The sequence below is a fragment of the Rattus norvegicus genome, chromosome 2, assembly GCF_021556685.1.
Source record: "Rattus norvegicus strain SHRSP/BbbUtx chromosome 2, alternate assembly SHRSP_T2T, whole genome shotgun sequence".
Taxonomy (NCBI): domain Eukaryota; kingdom Metazoa; phylum Chordata; class Mammalia; order Rodentia; family Muridae; genus Rattus; species Rattus norvegicus.
Window position 1 is genome coordinate 208,266,692 of NC_141535.1, and position 18,296 is coordinate 208,284,987.

Sequence of the window (18,296 nt, forward strand, 5' to 3'; positions counted from 1 at the left end):
ATAGGAAAAGGTAGAATGGAAAGTGGAACAGCCAGTAGTCAGAAAGGATTCTGAGACAGAGCCTAGCCCAGATGAATGTGCCCCCAAAGGATTTGGAACCCCAAGGAGGATACATGCAACCGAAGCAGAGGTAACCTGGTAACCTGCCACATGACAGAACTTATAACAGAATTAACGGGATATTGATTCAGGGGCTAGTCCAAGAATATACCAAATCTTATGGCTGAGGTGTTTGTAAATAAATTTTTAGTCTCAGATTTGTTATTCTGGGAGCTTGGGGATGGAAGGCAAAACTAGGCTCTTAGAACAAGCACAAAAGTGAGTGACCTATCCTCCAACCTCAACTTCTCAACTTCTAGAGCAAGCCATGAACACTTACTCCAAGCATGCCATATATGGAGAATGATGAGGCAGGACAACCCAGGAGGAAGAAGTGGAGACTGCAGAGAAAACTGACAACCAGGCTTCCTGTTCTTTAGACTCATGGCTCGCTTAGATGAGAGACTTAAACCCATCCCAGGCTTTGGTAAGCATTGTGCTACTTCTTAAGAGCACTTTTCTATTTTTCCTGTATTTAGACTTGCAATGAGGTAAGATGTGTGTGGTAACGTGGACCTTTGGGAGTTAATGTGACTTGTTTTGACCAGTGAAGTAAACACGGATAGGACTCATGGGGTCATGCCTGAGAGGAGAACTGCCTCAACCTTTGCCTGGCTCTTGTTTGCTCCTGACTGGCTGGCAATAATGATAGTGCAGAGGTAAAGGTAACCTTAGCTCTCATCCTTTCATAATGATACCTTAGAAGCTTGCCGTGTGCATGAAGACTAAAGGCTAAAGTACTGCTGTTTTCTGCCAATGCAATGTGGGTATTGTTACAAAAACGCAGGTCAATGAATTTAACTTCTATCCAAAGTGAAGACAGAGTTACAAAGATGCCTGTGAAATATCAGGTTCAGACACAGGAAGAATGCAAATGCTGTGCTAGGTAGTAATTTTTTAACCATCGGTTGTGACTGCATTGTTTGTAGGCCAAAAAATAATATAATGGGGTTTGCCCTCACTTTTGTTCTAGAAAAGATTAGAAATACCTTATAGTAAAATTAGGTGTGTGTGGGTGAGTGTAACAGAGAACAGAAGAGAGGTGAATGTCAAATGTATTTCTTCGTATAACTTGCTATCAACATTTTGAAAGCAACTGGCTTAATTGGAACATTTCACTGATGTATTTTCCTGTAAGTAGTCAATCCCAAAGGGTTTGTGGCATGGGGACATCAAAGGGTCACATTCTCAAACTTTTCTGCTCAAACACTTGTTCTTAGAGTTTGGTGAAGAATTTATTAATTTTTTAATTGGGTTAAGATGAAATTGATAAACCAATTCAGGTGATATATAGAAAGCTGTGTCAAATAGCAACCAAGGAGAAGGACAGAATTAGCATACACCATGCATGTTTTAAAACCCAGGGTAAAGTTAGTGACTCCCATGAGCTACTGAGCTTGATGCTGTGACAGAAAATATTATAAAATGATAATATGGTATATCTCTGAAAACTTAAGAGGGGGAAAGATAAGATTTTTGTCATTAAGTCATGCCAGATGAATACATTATCTTTAATAGTATTCTTAGATATTGGTTTGGAGTTATGTTAAAGACAATGCCAAGATTTCAAAAAGACCTTTGACAGAAAATTTTTCTACTGTCAAAATGAAAAAGATATGGCTGAGTTATTTATTACTAGCTACATTTTTTTAATAATGACCACCTCTGAAAGCTGTTTTTAATCCCTTTTATCTAGAGGAAAAACCCAATAATTTCCTTATTTTCTACTTGAATGCATGATTTTGTTTTTCTTTTGTTTTTGTGAGACATAAAATTTAAGTATATTAGAAATCAAAAATATTATAGAGTAATTAAAATGCCTTTGGGAGAATAAGATTTAGGGCCAAACATGAAATCTGAAGTTCAAAAAATATAACATCAGCAGCTAGCATCTTCAGACATGGAGAAACTCAATCGTTGACAGCTTCATAGATACCTGGATCTACCTATGCTCTAACAGGAACAAGTGATCAGAGAAAATGTCTTTCATATCATTTTGAGAAAACAGAAATTCTGTTATTTAAGTGCCCTTTTTTTGCTATTAGATTAATGAAGAGACATTTTGAATAATAGAAAATGTATATATTTAAGATAAAAAATATAGTAAGAATCTGTTACAGATTCTATTCTGTCTGTCTTTCTATCAGATCAATTTACATCAAAATTGTGAGAGCATTTGATGTACTTTTGAATTGAGGCAATAACTAGACAATATAGTTCCAAATTCGGAATATCTTCCATGCTTGACCTGAAATGTTGGTCAAGAGACGGTAACAAATAATTGTAGAGTATTTGGATTTACAGAGTATATTAAGACATTGGAAAACCAAGGATCAAAGGAAGTGATAATATGCTAACAATATTTCTTCATCTGAAAACCAGAGGTAAATAAATAGAACCAAGACCACAATAGCTCTCTTAAAACATTTTAACCTTTGGCATTAAAAAAAAGAGTTTCTCATTGTGTCTGAGTCAAGAGAACATGTTTAATGAGTAGCAGATTTCAACCTCAATAGGAACTGTAATTCTCTAATAAATATTATTATCTGAGAAATAACTGATGAGTAGGATCCTTTACCATGCAAATATAATTTAGCACTATTGTTGTTTTCTGCAGGATGCATCATAAAATACAAAAGATTTCATAGAATTTAATGTGTACATAATTAAATTTTTACTGCTAAGGTTTAAGCATTTCAGGTTTGAAATATAAGATTTCATAATATTCTTCCACTTATGTTCATGCAGGCAACCATCACTAAATACAATGGGTCACATACAAAAAATAAAGGTATGAAAGCTGGAGGAAAATTTGAGAAGAAGGAATTTGATAGGTATATAAATTTGATAGGTATATAAGAGTGGATAAATTGGGGGACGTTTTGTCAAAAATGTATATATAATTGGTAAATCAATGAGTACATGCATGAAGTGTAATAAATGAATATATATGGCTTTTTAAAGTGTAATAAATGAGAATGAAGAGGCAAAGTGATGTGATGCACTTACTCATATCTGTTCAACTCCCTTGGAGCTCACTGCCCTTGCTGCCTGATTAGCTTGTGAGCATCTCAGTAAAAGTCTTCGAACTTCTTTACTTCAGGGTTTGTCTGGAGCTGGTGAATTGGGACAGGCTTTAAGGAGGTGGGTCTTGACTCTAGACTGGATGCTATGAGGAAACTGGTAATTCTGTAATCTCTACTTTGTTGAGTCCTTTCTTGAGGGGGAAAGGATAAAATAGGGCTTCCTGGTTTGTTTTGTAGCAAAGCCACCACTCTCAGAGCCAGGAGATACAGATAGTTTAACTATTCATTCCTGTAGCAGGGACGCTGAGTTTATTTTGTCAGTGCTCACATGTGACTACGCCACTGTCCCTCGTCTGTTGCTTTGGAGACAGTGTCTTACTAGACAGCTTAGGCTGACCTTGAGGATTTCCTGCCTGAGTGTACCAGGTTCTGGAATTACGGGGATGTCCTCCCACTTCTAACAAGATCTTCTGCTTTGTTTCTTCTTTGTTTTTTTCTTGATTCATGGCAATCACAGGATGCTTTGATACTTGTTCTTTGTACAGTTGTTTGTGTTTAAGAAGAATAGGTTTTTCTTCATTGAAAACAGATATGTACATACAACATATCCTGAGTTTGGTTTGCTCTCTACATGATCCTCCTTCCAGATCCTCCCTGACTCCCCATTAGCACAAATTCACACCCTTTCTCTTTCTCTCTCATTAGAATATAAACACACATCTAATAAAACAGTAGCATGAAATAAAAGAAAATAAAGCAAGAACAGAATTAGCTGTGAGTTTCAGGATATGGTTTTCCCTATCCGTTTGCTGTCTGCAATGGCATGTCCTCTGTGCCTCTAGTTGCTACTGGACTCAGGTCTTTTTCCAAATTCCATAGACAAACTGTTCTCTAGTAAAATTTTCATGAGCAGAGACATATTTTTCTTTCTCTGTATATCCCAAAAAGGAGTCTAATGTTTCAGAGTGAACATTCATAGAACTAGTGGATAGAACGTGTGCTACCTGAGGTATATTTTGCTATGTTGAAATGATCTAAAGGCAATGGCCACATATCGCTAACTTCTCCTACTGAATTAAAAATAAATTCATTAGGGTGGACAGAAATTAAGACAAAGTTCACAGTCTGAAATGTTTCTCATGTGTCAAAATATTTTGTCAAAAATAAACATTAGCCAAGGTTGGAGAACCGATTTGATTTTTGTATCAAATCCAATCTTTCCCCCAGACATACCTGCCAAAGCATGAATGAAGCAAGCATACAGGATGTTGCAAATGTTAACACAGAAACTGAGTAATCACACTTGTAGTAGCTCAGCTGGTATGTGCTTCCATTCTTCCGTGAAGAATCCTCTCCAGTGAGCTGTCTGAGGTGCTGGACCCTCTATATCCTTAATGCATACCCAACAACATGCATAGGAAGGGAACCCCGGGTGGACTTTCAGGTGTTACACGTAACACTTACCACTCATGATTTGAAACCTCTTTTACATTGTTTTCCTAGTCTCCGGAAGTCCCTGAAAACGATAAGTGAATGGCACAGGTGTTTCTACTGATTGGCATCATGGGAGGTCCTCCTTGGTGACAGGTGAATGTCCTCAGAGTTGCCTAGGTTCTTTCCCTTCAGTGTTAGCTTAGTAGGTTGCTACCTGCTGCTAGGAAGCTCAAGTTTGGACTATATCCTTTATAAATTAGTAAACTGTGTTGAGAGGTCAAAAGCCAAATTTTAATATCTGTATGGAGGCCAGAATGAGGGGTGAGAGAGCATACTCTTAGTCCAAACCAACCCCATCCTTGGAAAATTCCATGTAGCGTTTTCTGGTTAAAGGGAGTTGAAGGCATTGAGGATTACTGACTGAGTGGGAAGCCACAGAGACAATGAAATAAGCTTTCTCTTGACTAGAGGGGAAAGTTCACCTTTGTTTAATTCTAGTTCAGGATTTTTGAATTTTTTGAGTCCAGACACATAGGACAATTGTTGGGGCAAAACAGTCATCAGTTCTTTTCTGATACACCACACACACACACACACACACACACACACACACACACACACACAACCATAACTGAAAATTTGAAGGTGTAGTGAAAGTATAAATACATACACGTGAACACACAACACAATTCTGTGAGATTATAATATAATCATATTATTTGTCCCTTTCTTTCTTTCTCCAAACCCTCCACATGGCTTCAGTCCCTCCTCAAGTTCAGTCTTTTTCTTTAGTTGCTGTTATACATACACATATGTACACACATACACACATACACACACACACACACACACACACACTTAATACAATGTATGACCTGCTCAGTTCCTATCGTTTTCCATATATGTACGTTTTCAAAGCTGACCATTTGGTATTGCATAACCAACCCACATGCTCTTACCTGGGAGGAGACGATTTCTCTTCCTCTCGGCATTTCTACGTTGCTCATTAGTCTTTGTGGATGATTGAGGCCTCCTGGGAGTTCTCCTGTCCACATGAACATGCCTTGCTCTCCTTCACACTCAGCTCATGTTTAGGTAGTCGTGTTAGTGAGCCTTTATGGATGCAGCTTCTGACATTGATAGGAGACACTTACTTACAGCCATGTCCCTGTTCTTCCGGATCTTACTCCTGCTACTCCCTCTTCTGTAATGGTGCCGTGCTTTTGGTGCAGGAGTTTATGCTGTAGTTGCACCAGCCATGGTGCCCATGAATCACAACAATAAGCAGCTTGCTTCTAAAACCCTAAACATGCAGCACTGACACAGACCTTCTCAGGAACCAACATCTCTCCAAACAGAACTTACGGCCTGTTCAACAAGAGGAAAATCATACCTGCTATTGAAGCCTAGCTGCTGCCTAGGCCCAGGGATAGTGAATTCATGGGTCTTGGAGGAGAACCCACTACCTATGGTTTTCTGAACAAGCGTAATCTAACTATATTTTAAGAAGTGCCTTTACATCCACAAATAGCTATAGTTCTCATCCCTTATCAAGAATATTTTTGCAACAGAGGATCTTTGTAGAAAACCACGGCTTATCAAAATGCAGAGTGGTGGAGGCCAGGATTTTTTTTTTCTCTTTTCAAAAAATGGAGTTGTTGCTGTAGATGTTTTTTCCTGCTGTGAAGACGAAGTCTTAGCCCAGTAAAGCCCAATAGTCCCTCCAAGATTCTCTTCAAGTAGGTGCCAGATACCAGGTGGGGTAGTTAGCCTTGGGCAGCTTTCTGTCAGAGAGACAGCAGGCCATTCATGGAATTGGCCTCTCTTTTGTCTGCCTGATTGCTATCTTGTGGGAGTTAATGATAAAGGTTTGCATTTTGGATTTCGCTGCAATGGCTCCTGTTTCATCTGAGCATGGTCTCAGCCCTCTGGAAACTTCGGAGTCATTTAAATATTTTATCATATTGTTCTCTACTCAGTGTTCTCAGCCTTTACTTCAGAGTCTACTGACATCTTTTTGGTATACCGGCTGGCATTCACCTCATGAGAGGCAGTAGGGATATTAGTGTCCCAGCCATACCACGGATTCCAGATCAGTTTGAAAAGGCACGGCCAGAATATTTTCCTCATACTCAACATATTGTGTAGCACTTGTTGAAGTGAGTATGCCTGCCTGCTTTACTGGCCTCACTGAGCCTCTGTTTACGGTGGAAGGGATCTCACCCTACCCACCCTCTCTCCCCATAGTCTGCTCAGCATCAAAGGACAAGTCCACTTCTATGCCTAGCCTACTTTTCATTCTTTACTTTTTAAAGTACAAGTTGCTTAATAGAAGGACTTCATCATTAATATATGTATATAATGGGTTCCATTATTAATATATGTATATAATGTATTTCCATGGTGTTTGCCTACCCTCATATGTATTTCTTCAATCTCCATCCCATCATTGTTGGAGTAATCATTCTATCTTGTCTGCTTTCTACTTCTGCAATGTTTATCTATCCATAACCCAGTGGGCTTCACTAGGTAGGTTGATCACAGGAGGAAGAATAAGGAAGTTACTTACAGGAGCATTGACCAGTGGCTACACTACTGAAGAAAATGTTTCTCCCTCCCCTGACAACCATTGACTGCCTTTAGTTACTTGAGGACATATGGGGCCTCAAACGTTCCTTCTTGCTCCATGAGGTGAATTGATCAGGGCAGCCCTGTATAGGTCAAGTGCTAGTGATCACAGCTTCTGTCAGTTCAAGAATGCAATGGCCACGTAGTCCCAGAAAGACAGTGTTCCACAATGTACTATCCCTTTCTCCAACTCCTACATTTTTGCCCCTTGTTCTAAAATGTTCCCTGTGTGTTGGAGGGGGTGACATCAGTGTCCCCTTCATGGACATCCAATATTCACTTCGCTTAGTTTTTCTTCATATCAGGAAGTCCTTTTTTTTTTTTTAAGATTCAATACTATAGATATGTGCTGTGGAAGTGAGGAAAGTACAATAAGTTACTTCCCTAGAGATTTTACTTTTATATCTATTCTTTCTATTGGGAAAAATGATCTCAAAAATGAGTATTTGTTTTACTTGATTTTCATGGAGAGATATGAAAAGTTGTCTATTTACCCTAGAGAGGGTAGTAATAACAATTTTAAGAAATGCGGTTTTATCATAGTGGCAGGAACATGGCTGAGGGCTTGCTCATGAAAACATGGATAAATCAAAGACAGCTAAATCACTCAGAAGCACACTCCTAGCATGGTTAAGAACCCATGAAAGGTGCATCCCTGGAGTTCTCTTTCCAGCTTGTTGTACCTCCCCTGGTTGGAGACTCTTATGCCCAAACAAGGACAGCTGTTGGAATACATGAGGCATACAGGTATCTGTGGGGCTTGTAGGTTTTATTTGCCTGCTGAGCCTTGCACATGTCTTTTACCCTCTGATGTTTGTGACCATTTTTCATTTTTGAGTCCCGTGTGCCTCCCTTTAGCATAGAATGGCTAATTCAGGAATAACGGCCATGCAATGCAGGAGTTTAGAAAGCACAGTTAGAAAATAAATGAAAATGTGTTTTTTCTTACATTTGCAAAGTTACTATGTGATATTCGAAACAGAACCATTTAGTTGTTAAATCACTGACTATATACTTGGCACTGGGCCTTTTACATAATACTTATCAAATCCTTATAATGAACTGGAGAGTTATTGATTTTTCCTTTTTTTTTTTCCACAAGAAAGCTGGGATCTATGGAATGATGTGACTTATTCAAAGTCACACAATTAATGGGTAGGTGGATCTGCAGAACTCTTTTGCTGGATTTGTAACAACAAAGGTATGTTATTAATCATTATACTCTTTTGCTATTACATCTCTCAAAGGACATCCATTTATTCAGAATTTGTAAGAATGCACATATCCAAAGTTGGCACAACATAACATCTTTGCAGATGGTGACCTAGAATTTGTTAATATGTTCATCCATGCTAAGACAATAATGAGTGTATGGAGGGATCTATCAAGGGTGTGGGAACATTTTTCAGGGCATCTGGGTCCCATCAGCATCAAATCATTTAACAGAGTGCAAACAATTTAACACTGAGAGCCTCTCAATTATCTCCTTGCAAAGAAATAAATGATAAAGGATGAATCTTCACCCTGTGAGCAAGTGAGGCACACTTCCACACTGCCTTCCCCAATTTGACATCGCTAAGCCATGAAGGTTCAAAAAGTGCACACAAACTTTAATGTATACTTGTCAAAATTTTTATAAAGATGTCAAAACTATGGGTACTTCCAAAAAACTAGCAAAAATGCCATGGCCGACAAGTGGGCTTATTCAAAAAAATTGTTCTACTGAAGCTTATTACAGGTATCTGCCACCTGCCTCTGGCTCTTTCTCTCTTTGTTTCTTGTGAATATTCTTGTAACTTTAGAGGGATAAGATTTAGAAATTAAACATATCTGCATACGTGTGTGTGTGTGTGTGTGTGTGTGTGTGTGTAGTTGATTCTCTCTATTACCGCCCTGCAAAATAATGAACGCAACAATCACCACTATTCTCCTAAAAAGGAAGGAGCGTGAGTTTAACAGCAGTCACCAGCGAGCATTCTTTACCTCTTTTCAGCTGCTTCTTCTGCAAATGCTATGGCCACCGCTGCTTGTTACTTTTGTAGTATTTTTGACTCCGAAATAAGTTCACCAACATAAAAATCACTGATCCAAAAAAAGTCACGGGCTGTGACATATCATTTCTTGTACAGTCTTTCCGGCCACGTTTGTTATAACAAATACACACATTTTGAATTCCAGTTACTACTGTTATAATCTTTTAATTTCGTTTTAAGTTCCCTCTTACTTTATTTCCCTCTGCTTCATCTATCCTACAGCTGCCTCTCTCTTCCTTTCAGGTGCCTTGGTGGGAATACTTGAAAATTATTCTATGGCCCAATACAGACATTTTCTCTTGAGGCAGCTATCTCTTGCTTAAAAAAGACCAAAGAGAGAGAGAGAGAGAGAGAGAGAGAGAGAGAGAGAGAGAGAGAGAGAGAGAGAGAGAGAGAGATCACCTGCACCCCCAAATCCCAAAGCAAGCCGGAGGAAACAAGGCAGGAAACAGCATCCTTCCATGTTGCACCAGTCCTAGAATCTGCCATTCTTCCGATATTCTGACTCCATTTCTTGGGCAACCGAACTAGATAATAAAATTTGGAAATCAGATAAATTTGCTACTTGTAGGCCTTTTGCTTTCAGGCCTTTTAGCTGAAGAAGCGAGGAGATGTAATTTTGTATGTTAAGCCACGTGTATACACATCCCGATAAATCTTGCTATACCAAACTCTCTGTACCTATAAGCTCATGAATTTATACATATTCATACACATATTACTGACTCTTAACAAGCATCCACTTTTATATAACATTGTTCCATTCCCTACACTGCAATGGGATTAATCTGTTTTCCGCTACTCTAATGAAATACTTGAGGTAAGCTGATGTCAGAAATCCAAAAGGCTTGTTCATTCACAGTGTCAGACATCCAAGAGCAAGGCCTGGGCATTGACTCAGCTGTGACTGGGACTCATGGCAGATGGTGACAGGCATCACCCATCTAGAAGGGATGGATTCAGTCTGTAGAAGGAAACCAGAGAGGCTGAAGTTCTCATAATGCCCTTGGGGGACACAGAGGCACTGAACTACCTGTTAAAGACTCTGCCGTCTCGCACCACGAGACGCTGTGTCAAGAGGAAGCAAGTTGCTTACTCAAAAAATTCTGGGTCAAACAAAGTAATCGTAGTGTTAGTATTTTATAGCAGTAAATTCTCCTTTTGTGGTTTTACCCGGGTGACAGTGTTGCCATTCAGTCAACAGTCATAGGAGTCGCTCATGGAGAGAAGCCCATCAGCCTCTGGGAGACTAGCTGTACTGGAAAAATCAACTATGGAAGTTATTGCCCCAGAAGTTTAGAAAGTAATAGAGATATTTTGTTCCATTACATGTAGGAGGAGAGAACATGGCATACACATTTTATACACTCTTTGTATGATTATTATTTAAAATGCAGTGGAAGAAATCTCCCAGTAGCTGATAATGGTTTAAGATAAAATGTTCTTTGTAAAGCAATTTCCACTATTTTCCATCTACACAAATTTAATGTATTCAGTTGTTTAATACAGCCGACTTTATATTCACTTAAATGCAGTGTTATAGTTTATAGCATTTTCTTCCTACAGGAAATCGACTCTATGAATCAGAATCTAAAATCCTAAATCAAAAGAAAACAAATGTAGCACTTTGTATAAAAATAGTGTGGAATAGTAAATCAATTGAGTTATTTAATTTGATCAACTAAATTATTGAAAGAAATCAACAGATTATTTGATATAAATGGCTGGTCAATACACTTAAAACATATGTCCAGACCTCCCCATTGAATATTTTCCTTTTGTTAAGCTCTTACTACTCAACAAAATGAAAGGTGATATCACTTGTGAAACTTGATAACTAATTCTCTTATGATTTGATCTCCAGCCTTTGTGCATTTCCAGAACATCTTATCTTACCTCTCTTACAGTACCTATAGTAGTAAGACTTACCTTGTTGAGTCCCATCTGAGTAACAGGCACAGCCATTGACGTGTGCCATCTGAATTAACCTTCAGCAAATCTCTGAGGCTGTTTCATTGGGGGTGAAGTTTTGTTTTGTTTGTTTAACAAATGAAGATGTTGAGACTCAGAAAGGTAATTAGTTTGCCCCCAGTGAGCTCCTTAATAAGTAACAAAGACAGAAAAGATATGACTGGAGAGACCAGAGGGGATCCCTGGACAGTATTTAGCCTCACAACAACGAAGAGAGAATTAAAGCAGGAAGATGTAGCTGGGAAAACCGAGGGAGAAAAACCAGAATAGAGAGAATGAAAGCCAGCATGGTATAATCTCAGTCCTCTCTGTGTGGCTGAATTTAAAGTGTATTATTTAAGTCTCTATAAGGAAGTTGGATCCAAATTCCGATCAGTTTATCAGTTTATAGGAAGCTGCAGGCAAGCAGTTCCAGTCTCAATCAGAAAGAAAACAACTGAATTTTGAAATTCTCACTTCTTGTGACCCTGATCAACACTGCATGGCACTTTTTAAAAAGCTGCCTGGTTCGATGGTGACCAAGAATTCAAATATCTATTTTCCCTCAGTTTTAAGGAAGCTATACAGTTTATTGTTAATTTTCTAGTCATTCATATTTGTTTTATGTCAAATGCCTTTGCATCTTTGAGCAGAATATTAATTTCTCAGTACTATTTTACAGAGCAAAATGGATGACTCTTTTTGCCTGATGATTCCACACTACCTCCTGATTTCTCCTGCTAGAAAGGGCTTGATTTCACGACTATTCTGTTACCACATTGTCTCCAGCTCACAGAGACAAAGAAAGGTGTCAGGGCCTACCTCATGGCACTGAATAAATAGAAAAACATTCATTGTCATATGAACAAGCAAAGTGAGCCAACAATTTATAAACATGAAAATGTAGCCTCGTTCCAGTGTTCCTTATGCAGCTAACAGAAGATGTGCGGATATTGCTTACAGTCTAGGAAGCGCCATATAACTGTAAGTTACAATGGTCTTTCTTACAAAGCTAGGTTCTTAGTCAACTGTGTAGCATTTGAGCAATTCATTAGGCACTGGTATTTTACCTGGCAGAGGAAACAACAGAAGCAAGATAAATTAATTTTTTCTCAGAAACCAAGATTTCAAAGATGAGTGTGGCGTATGGTGTACACCAGTGTCCTTTGGGTTCAACATGTCTCTGCAACACAGAAACTGGAGCAGTTGTGATTGCATTCCTGGAACTCACAAAAGAGCTGAGGTAGTAGGAGAAATCCAGCCACCATTCTCTCTTGTCCAACCCCAACTCATGTAATCCATACCCAGCTGCAGGGCATCTGGGTCAGTACTAGGTTATAAACAAATAAAAACGCACCGGAAGCTGTCACAGGGCTGCTAACTTGGGGAACACTACTTTACTTTTGAGGAGTATATTTTAGAAATTGGAAAATTCCTTTGGTACGTTTTGTTAAACCAGTATTTGAGTTTTGTCTTTTTAATGTCTAAATTGATATTCATCATAAAGAATGTTAAGATGACTTAAAATATTCATCCAATCTCACTGTGTGTGCTACTTTAAAGGTTTAATTTGATATTTGATGATGCAGAATAATTAGTTTCTGGCCATTTCGTGCCAGAAAGGTGAATTCTGTTAAAAACCTGCTCTCTAATTATTAAAGTCCCATTGCAGTGATTATTTTAGGTAATGTAAAGTTAATAAAAGCTATGATTGTTTTAACAACTTTTTGAAACAACCAACTTCTTAAAGGTTACCCCAATCAAAGTCTCCAAAAGCTGCCCAAATCAGCAGAGAAAACTTGACATACTTAGTGGCATTTGAAACTTAGATCAAAGAGACGAGTGGTCAGAGTTTGAATATGTTCCTTTATTTATGTAGTCACGTATAGGCATCTTTTTATTTGCAAGAATAAAATAGAATGTCTATATGTGCAAGTCATAAAGTGCATTCTAAACAAGCATATGTCAACAAAAATAGATTTAGAAAATAACACAGAATCTATTCTCTTTTTCCATTAAAATGTGGTTCCCCAGCAAAGAGGTAACTATGCAAGAAATGAGGAAAGAAAGGAGCTCAATAGAACATGTTTTTCCCTAAAATGTGCAAATAAAATAAAGACATGTAGTAGAATGATTCAATTTGTTATATAAAAGGATATTGAATGAGAATGTTTTTATAAGGTATATCAGGAATGCTGGGCACATAGATTGGGGCATGGGGTGCCAACATCTGAAGTCCTGGGTTTAAGTTTCAGCACCATCTATACTAGTGTGGAGGAGACACACAAGTGCATGGAAGGAAATAATTAGATTAGCAAAGGGTAAAATGTACATCAGTAATCAACAAACAGAGGCGCGAGTGAGTAATTATTCTTAATGTTTAATATTATGGATGAAGAAAGAGATAACTGAGAAGAATATATTGAGAAAAGAGTCTCCTGGGAGAGCTGGGATAGACACAGTCATGAAACAAAACATTGCAGACTAAACGGAAGGCTCTCGGAAGCGCTTGCACTCCTCTCTCATGGAAAACCTTAGAAGAATTGCTAAGACACCCTTGAAGGAAGTTTGAGGAAAAACTACAAGGCTAAACAAGACAAAGAATATAAATACGGACTGTGCACAAGTGCTTGCGTAGCATTCGCGAAGCCCTTGAGCTTGAGCACCAGGACTGCATAAAAGAGGTGTGATGGGAATGCAGGAGGCAGGCGGGGCAGAAGGTAAGGATCCTCCTTTGCCACAGACAAAAGTTGGATATCAGTCTGGGATGCAGGATATCCAGTCATGAAATAATAAAATAAAATAAAATAAAATAAAAATAGAAAAGGAACTATGAGCCCAGCTGAGGAGTTGAGACAAGTAATTTGCTCTTAAATCAGTTGAGAGCTGAGCACTACAAAGTTTTACTTTATAAAAACTCTGCGCATCCTTTAAATGTAATAAGAATTATGGTCTTTAGTCTATGTACACTTCACGGAGGAAGGGGCAGAGCTCGTGGGGCCCTACTCCTTCGTAAGAGATTCTTAGTTTATGGTAGCTGGGGAGAAAGTGTGTCAGTGGTGTAGCCCCTGGTGTTCCTGTGCTCAGGAAATAACTCTTCACCTGTATTCATTCAAGCCACCCATTGAACTCTGTGTTGCAGAGACAGGAAGCTAGTAGGGGACTTGTGAGGAAGGAGAAAGGTTTGAGCAAGAGAGGAAAGACGGGCTATCTATAGTAGAGGGCACTGAAGGGTAAAAATGGCATTATATACATGGATAAAAGTGTCAGTGACTTAAAGGGGGCACAGGAAAACAAATGCATGAAGTTTCTGAGGATGCTTTCTCCTATTATGATAGTAGAGTTTCAGACAGACTATGTGTCAGTCACAAGAAGCTACCAAACAAGGAATGTTCCAAGTAATACGAAGAGTCCCCAGGGCTTAGTCCCCACTCTGTCTCTGTAAAGTAAGTTAGAGAAGGAGCACTTCTCCAAGGGACAAGACTTCATATTGCTGCAGTCGTTGTCTGACTAAAATGGCTAACGCTGCATTCACTAATTTTTTTCTTTTTTGGCAAGAAGCAAAGGAGGTGGCTTTTTATTACAGAAAATGAGGAGGCTAGAAGTACTGTTTTAAAGGACTTTTATACAGCTTACTCTAAGTATCTCATATCATAAAATTCAAAACAATAAGCTATTAATAACCCATGTTTGCATAACCTTATAAATAAAGCAGTGTACTTTGAGAATCTTAAATCACAAAGGTTTTTTTTTCTTTTAATGTCTGTGTTTCTCCTTGTGTATGAACAGGTCTGCACTAGTCTGCATTAATTAAATGTAAGTAGATTTTCTGTGCCTGGATCATCATTAAGTCTGTGGTCCTGATTTAAATCTGCAGTAAAACATTTCTCCATTAAGACTTGTGCTTTTGTGTCATATTTCATATACTAGTTGTCTCTTAATTAAATCCATGATGGTCCACCAACACAGGCTATTAAAATCGCTATACTTTGCACTTGACATATTTATGAGACAGAGTCATAGGACTACGGTCTGATACTTGAACTGCTCACAGAGAAATGCTAATAAGGTTATGATGAAGGTAAATGAGAACCTTCTCTCCATTCTTTTCTCTCCTTTCTGAAGATTTATTTTTATAACTACAGTTCACATCTCTTTCTGATTTTCACAAGACTACCTGAAAGCTTTTTCATGGTAGGAAAATAAGAAATTAGCAGTCAACGGAACTCTTTCAGGGTGTTAATTTATAGCATCAGTTGTTCATAGAAAGGTTGAGGTGTCTCCCCTGAATCTTGCTCTCGTCGGAGCTACAATCTAGATGTATGCGCGCCCAGCCTTTAGGTGTTCTGAGAGCAGACAATTTACAAGGACTGGAAGGGGAAAATAGCCCTGAGCGAGAAGGCAGTTAACTGTAGATGGGGGTGAAAGGCAGTCCACGAATGCCAACCTCAGATATACTGGATTTCTATGGTGTTCACCAGGAAGAATGATGTCTCTGCCTGGGTGAGTTTCCAGAGAACTTATTAGAGCTTACGGTAGAAGGAGCGTTTATAGTTTATTTTGTTTGCTTTTAGTGGCCCACATGAGCTCTTTTTTAGTTTCTTTCTGAAATGTTTGTTTGCAACCTGGCGAGAAGGCATTTGAAAGGGGACAGATGCGCTTCAAGCATCGGGACGTTTTGAAGTAGAGAGGACAGATAAAACTAGCCCACGCTTTTTCAGGGCTCTAACACAGACAAGCATTTTTCTAATATGAATAGAGGGAAAGAGTTCATGGCCTTTAAACACATTATCTACTTCTTATTTCATTTGGTATATGCTCTGCACCTTTTCAAAATAAGACTTTGCAATGTGTCATTTGGCTCTGTATTTCTGTATTTTTAGGAGAGTTTTTTTTTTGTACTGCAAAGTGAAAGATGAATATAATATAGTTTTATTATAGTAGTGGTCTGTGCTGAACAATGCAAGAATAAAATAATTTCCAATGTCTCGTCAAGAATAGGAGCTCCAGTCAGTGCCACTAAACACATTGAATCTAATAAAATCACCCTCACGTACTCCTAACACTGGTAGTAATTAAAATAACTTGTTTCAAAAAAAATTTGGTCCTATACATGAATACTTATTGGCAATTATTTCTTAGTTCTTCAAACCAAAGATAACATAATTTGATTCTCACACAATTTTCTTGTAAATGCAGTTCGTATTGGGTTTTATATGCAGCTCAAGACCGTTAATTGCCGTTTTGAGCTTCTCAGTAAAACAGGGTTCAATATGTCGCTTTTCTCAAGCATGGAGCTAAGCTGGAGAAATGCTTGTCTTAGACTAATGAACCGTGAATAATTTACATCCCGAGTCCTAGTTTTCAGTATAAGTGGTCTGACTTTTTCTGAGACGAGTAAAGTCAGTCAACTTGTGCCATGCATCTCTGATTCGAGCCAGATACTGCCTTTCTTTGAGATGCTCCGGTCCCGGTTAGGCTTCCTTAAGGCTGCTTTTTCACTTGGTTCTATTTTCCCTTTGTCATTCTTGACAGTGTATTATAAAGAAAGGTTTTTTATTTTCCATATTTGGGAGAAAATATTATCTGACTGAAAATATTTTCTAAATCCCCTACCTCCTGGCAGGCTCACTCGATAACTTCCCGAATTTACGGTGGCCGAGCTGCTCTGTCAGGAAGAAAAAGGGCTTGTTTTGAGGTGTGAACGTTTCTCATCCCTGAACGAATTCCAAACAAGAGATGCGATTCCAGCAAGCTTCCAAGTGCTCACGCACAAACAAACTACAGGGAAGTGTTCAATACCGTGAATCAGCACCAGACAGGAAACACAGCATCCGCGTGTCACTCAGCGAAGGCGGTTTGTCTCACCTAGGAGCTTGATGAACATGTTCATTGTTCTTCCTACATTCGGTCAAGTTTCACATCTCCAGGAAGGTTGAGTTTTAGAGGGGCTTAAAACTGTAATAGAGAATATACGATGTAAAAGGAATTTTATAGGGACAATCTAAGTTTAGCCTTCCTTTGTGACATAGGAAACTAATTCTACGGAAGATGGCAACACACTTGTTCCTCTGCCAAGCTGGCGAATGCCAGCAGCAAACCACTGAACTGAGAATAGGACCCCCGTTGAAGGAATCAGAGAAAGAACTCGAAGAGCTTGAAGGGGCTCGAGACCCCATATGTACAACAATGCCAAGCAACCAGAGCTTCCAGGGACTAAGCCACTACCTAAAGACTATACATGGACTGACCCTGGACTCTGACCTCATAGGTAGCAATGAATAGCCTAGTAAGAGCACCAGTGGAAGGAGAAGCCCTGGGTCCTGCTAAGACTGAACCCCCAGTGAACGTGATTGTTGGGGGGAGGGCGGTAATGGGGGGAGGATGGGGAGGGAACACCCATAAAGAAGGGGAGGGGTAGGGGTTAGGGGGATGTTGGCCTGGAAACCGGGAAAGGGAATAACAATTGAAATGTAAATAAGAAATACCCAATTTAATAAAGATGGAGGAAAAAACAGATAAAAGAAAAAGCCTTTATAGTACAAAATGAGGGAGGGGATGGGGAAAACTTAAATCTACAGAATATCCCAAGTCCATGAAATTTGCATGTAGGAGGGTCTCACAAAACACCACAAAACACCACTCCTGAGGAGTTTGTTGGCAGTTAATAGATGCTGGGGGAGGAGTTGAGATTTCTTCTTTGATGTAGCCAAAAGTAAGCTATCTGTGCTCCAGTGTATAACTCCCTATCACGTGGCACATCTGGCCCTGTTGCTAAAGTTGGTGGGTTGTTTTAAAAAAATCATATGAAAGTAAAAGCAGGGCTTTGGGGGAAGAACAGCTCCAGAAGGCGTGGAAAGGGATAAAAGAGGATGATGAGGGAGGAAGATGACAAAGGCATAATGTAGATGGATGTACACTACTCTCCTGAGATTCACAGCCAACCACCGCACTCAGCTCGCGCGGGGACTGCAATGGAGGAGGAGTTAGGGAAAGACTGAAGGAGCGGAAGCGGTTTGCAACCCCATAGGAAGAACAACAATATCCACCAACCAGACCTCCCAGAGCTCCCAGGGACTAAGCCATCAACCAAAGAGTACACACAGGGACCAATGATGACCCCTGG

At 39.1% G+C, this 18,296-nt stretch overlaps 1 long non-coding RNA gene across 6 annotated transcripts; it reads left to right on the plus strand.

Moving 5' to 3' along the window:
* The first annotated feature begins 422 nt into the window (after positions 1 to 422).
* On the plus strand, positions 423 to 17,701 carry LOC120100927 (uncharacterized). Of its 6 annotated transcripts, XR_015672469.1 has the most exons (8): positions 423 to 526; positions 4,629 to 4,712; positions 7,737 to 7,934; positions 8,290 to 8,388; positions 11,853 to 12,154; positions 12,287 to 12,413; positions 13,569 to 13,890; positions 16,797 to 17,701. It is a non-coding gene; the product is annotated as an uncharacterized LOC120100927 (long non-coding RNA). The 6 variants fall into 6 exon arrangements; XR_015672471.1 differs by lacking the exons at positions 4,629 to 4,712; positions 12,287 to 12,413 and having other exon boundaries at positions 478 to 526; positions 8,294 to 8,388; XR_015672470.1 differs by lacking the exons at positions 4,629 to 4,712; positions 7,737 to 7,934 and having other exon boundaries at positions 478 to 526; positions 8,294 to 8,388.
* Positions 17,702 to 18,296: the final 595 nt, after the last annotated feature.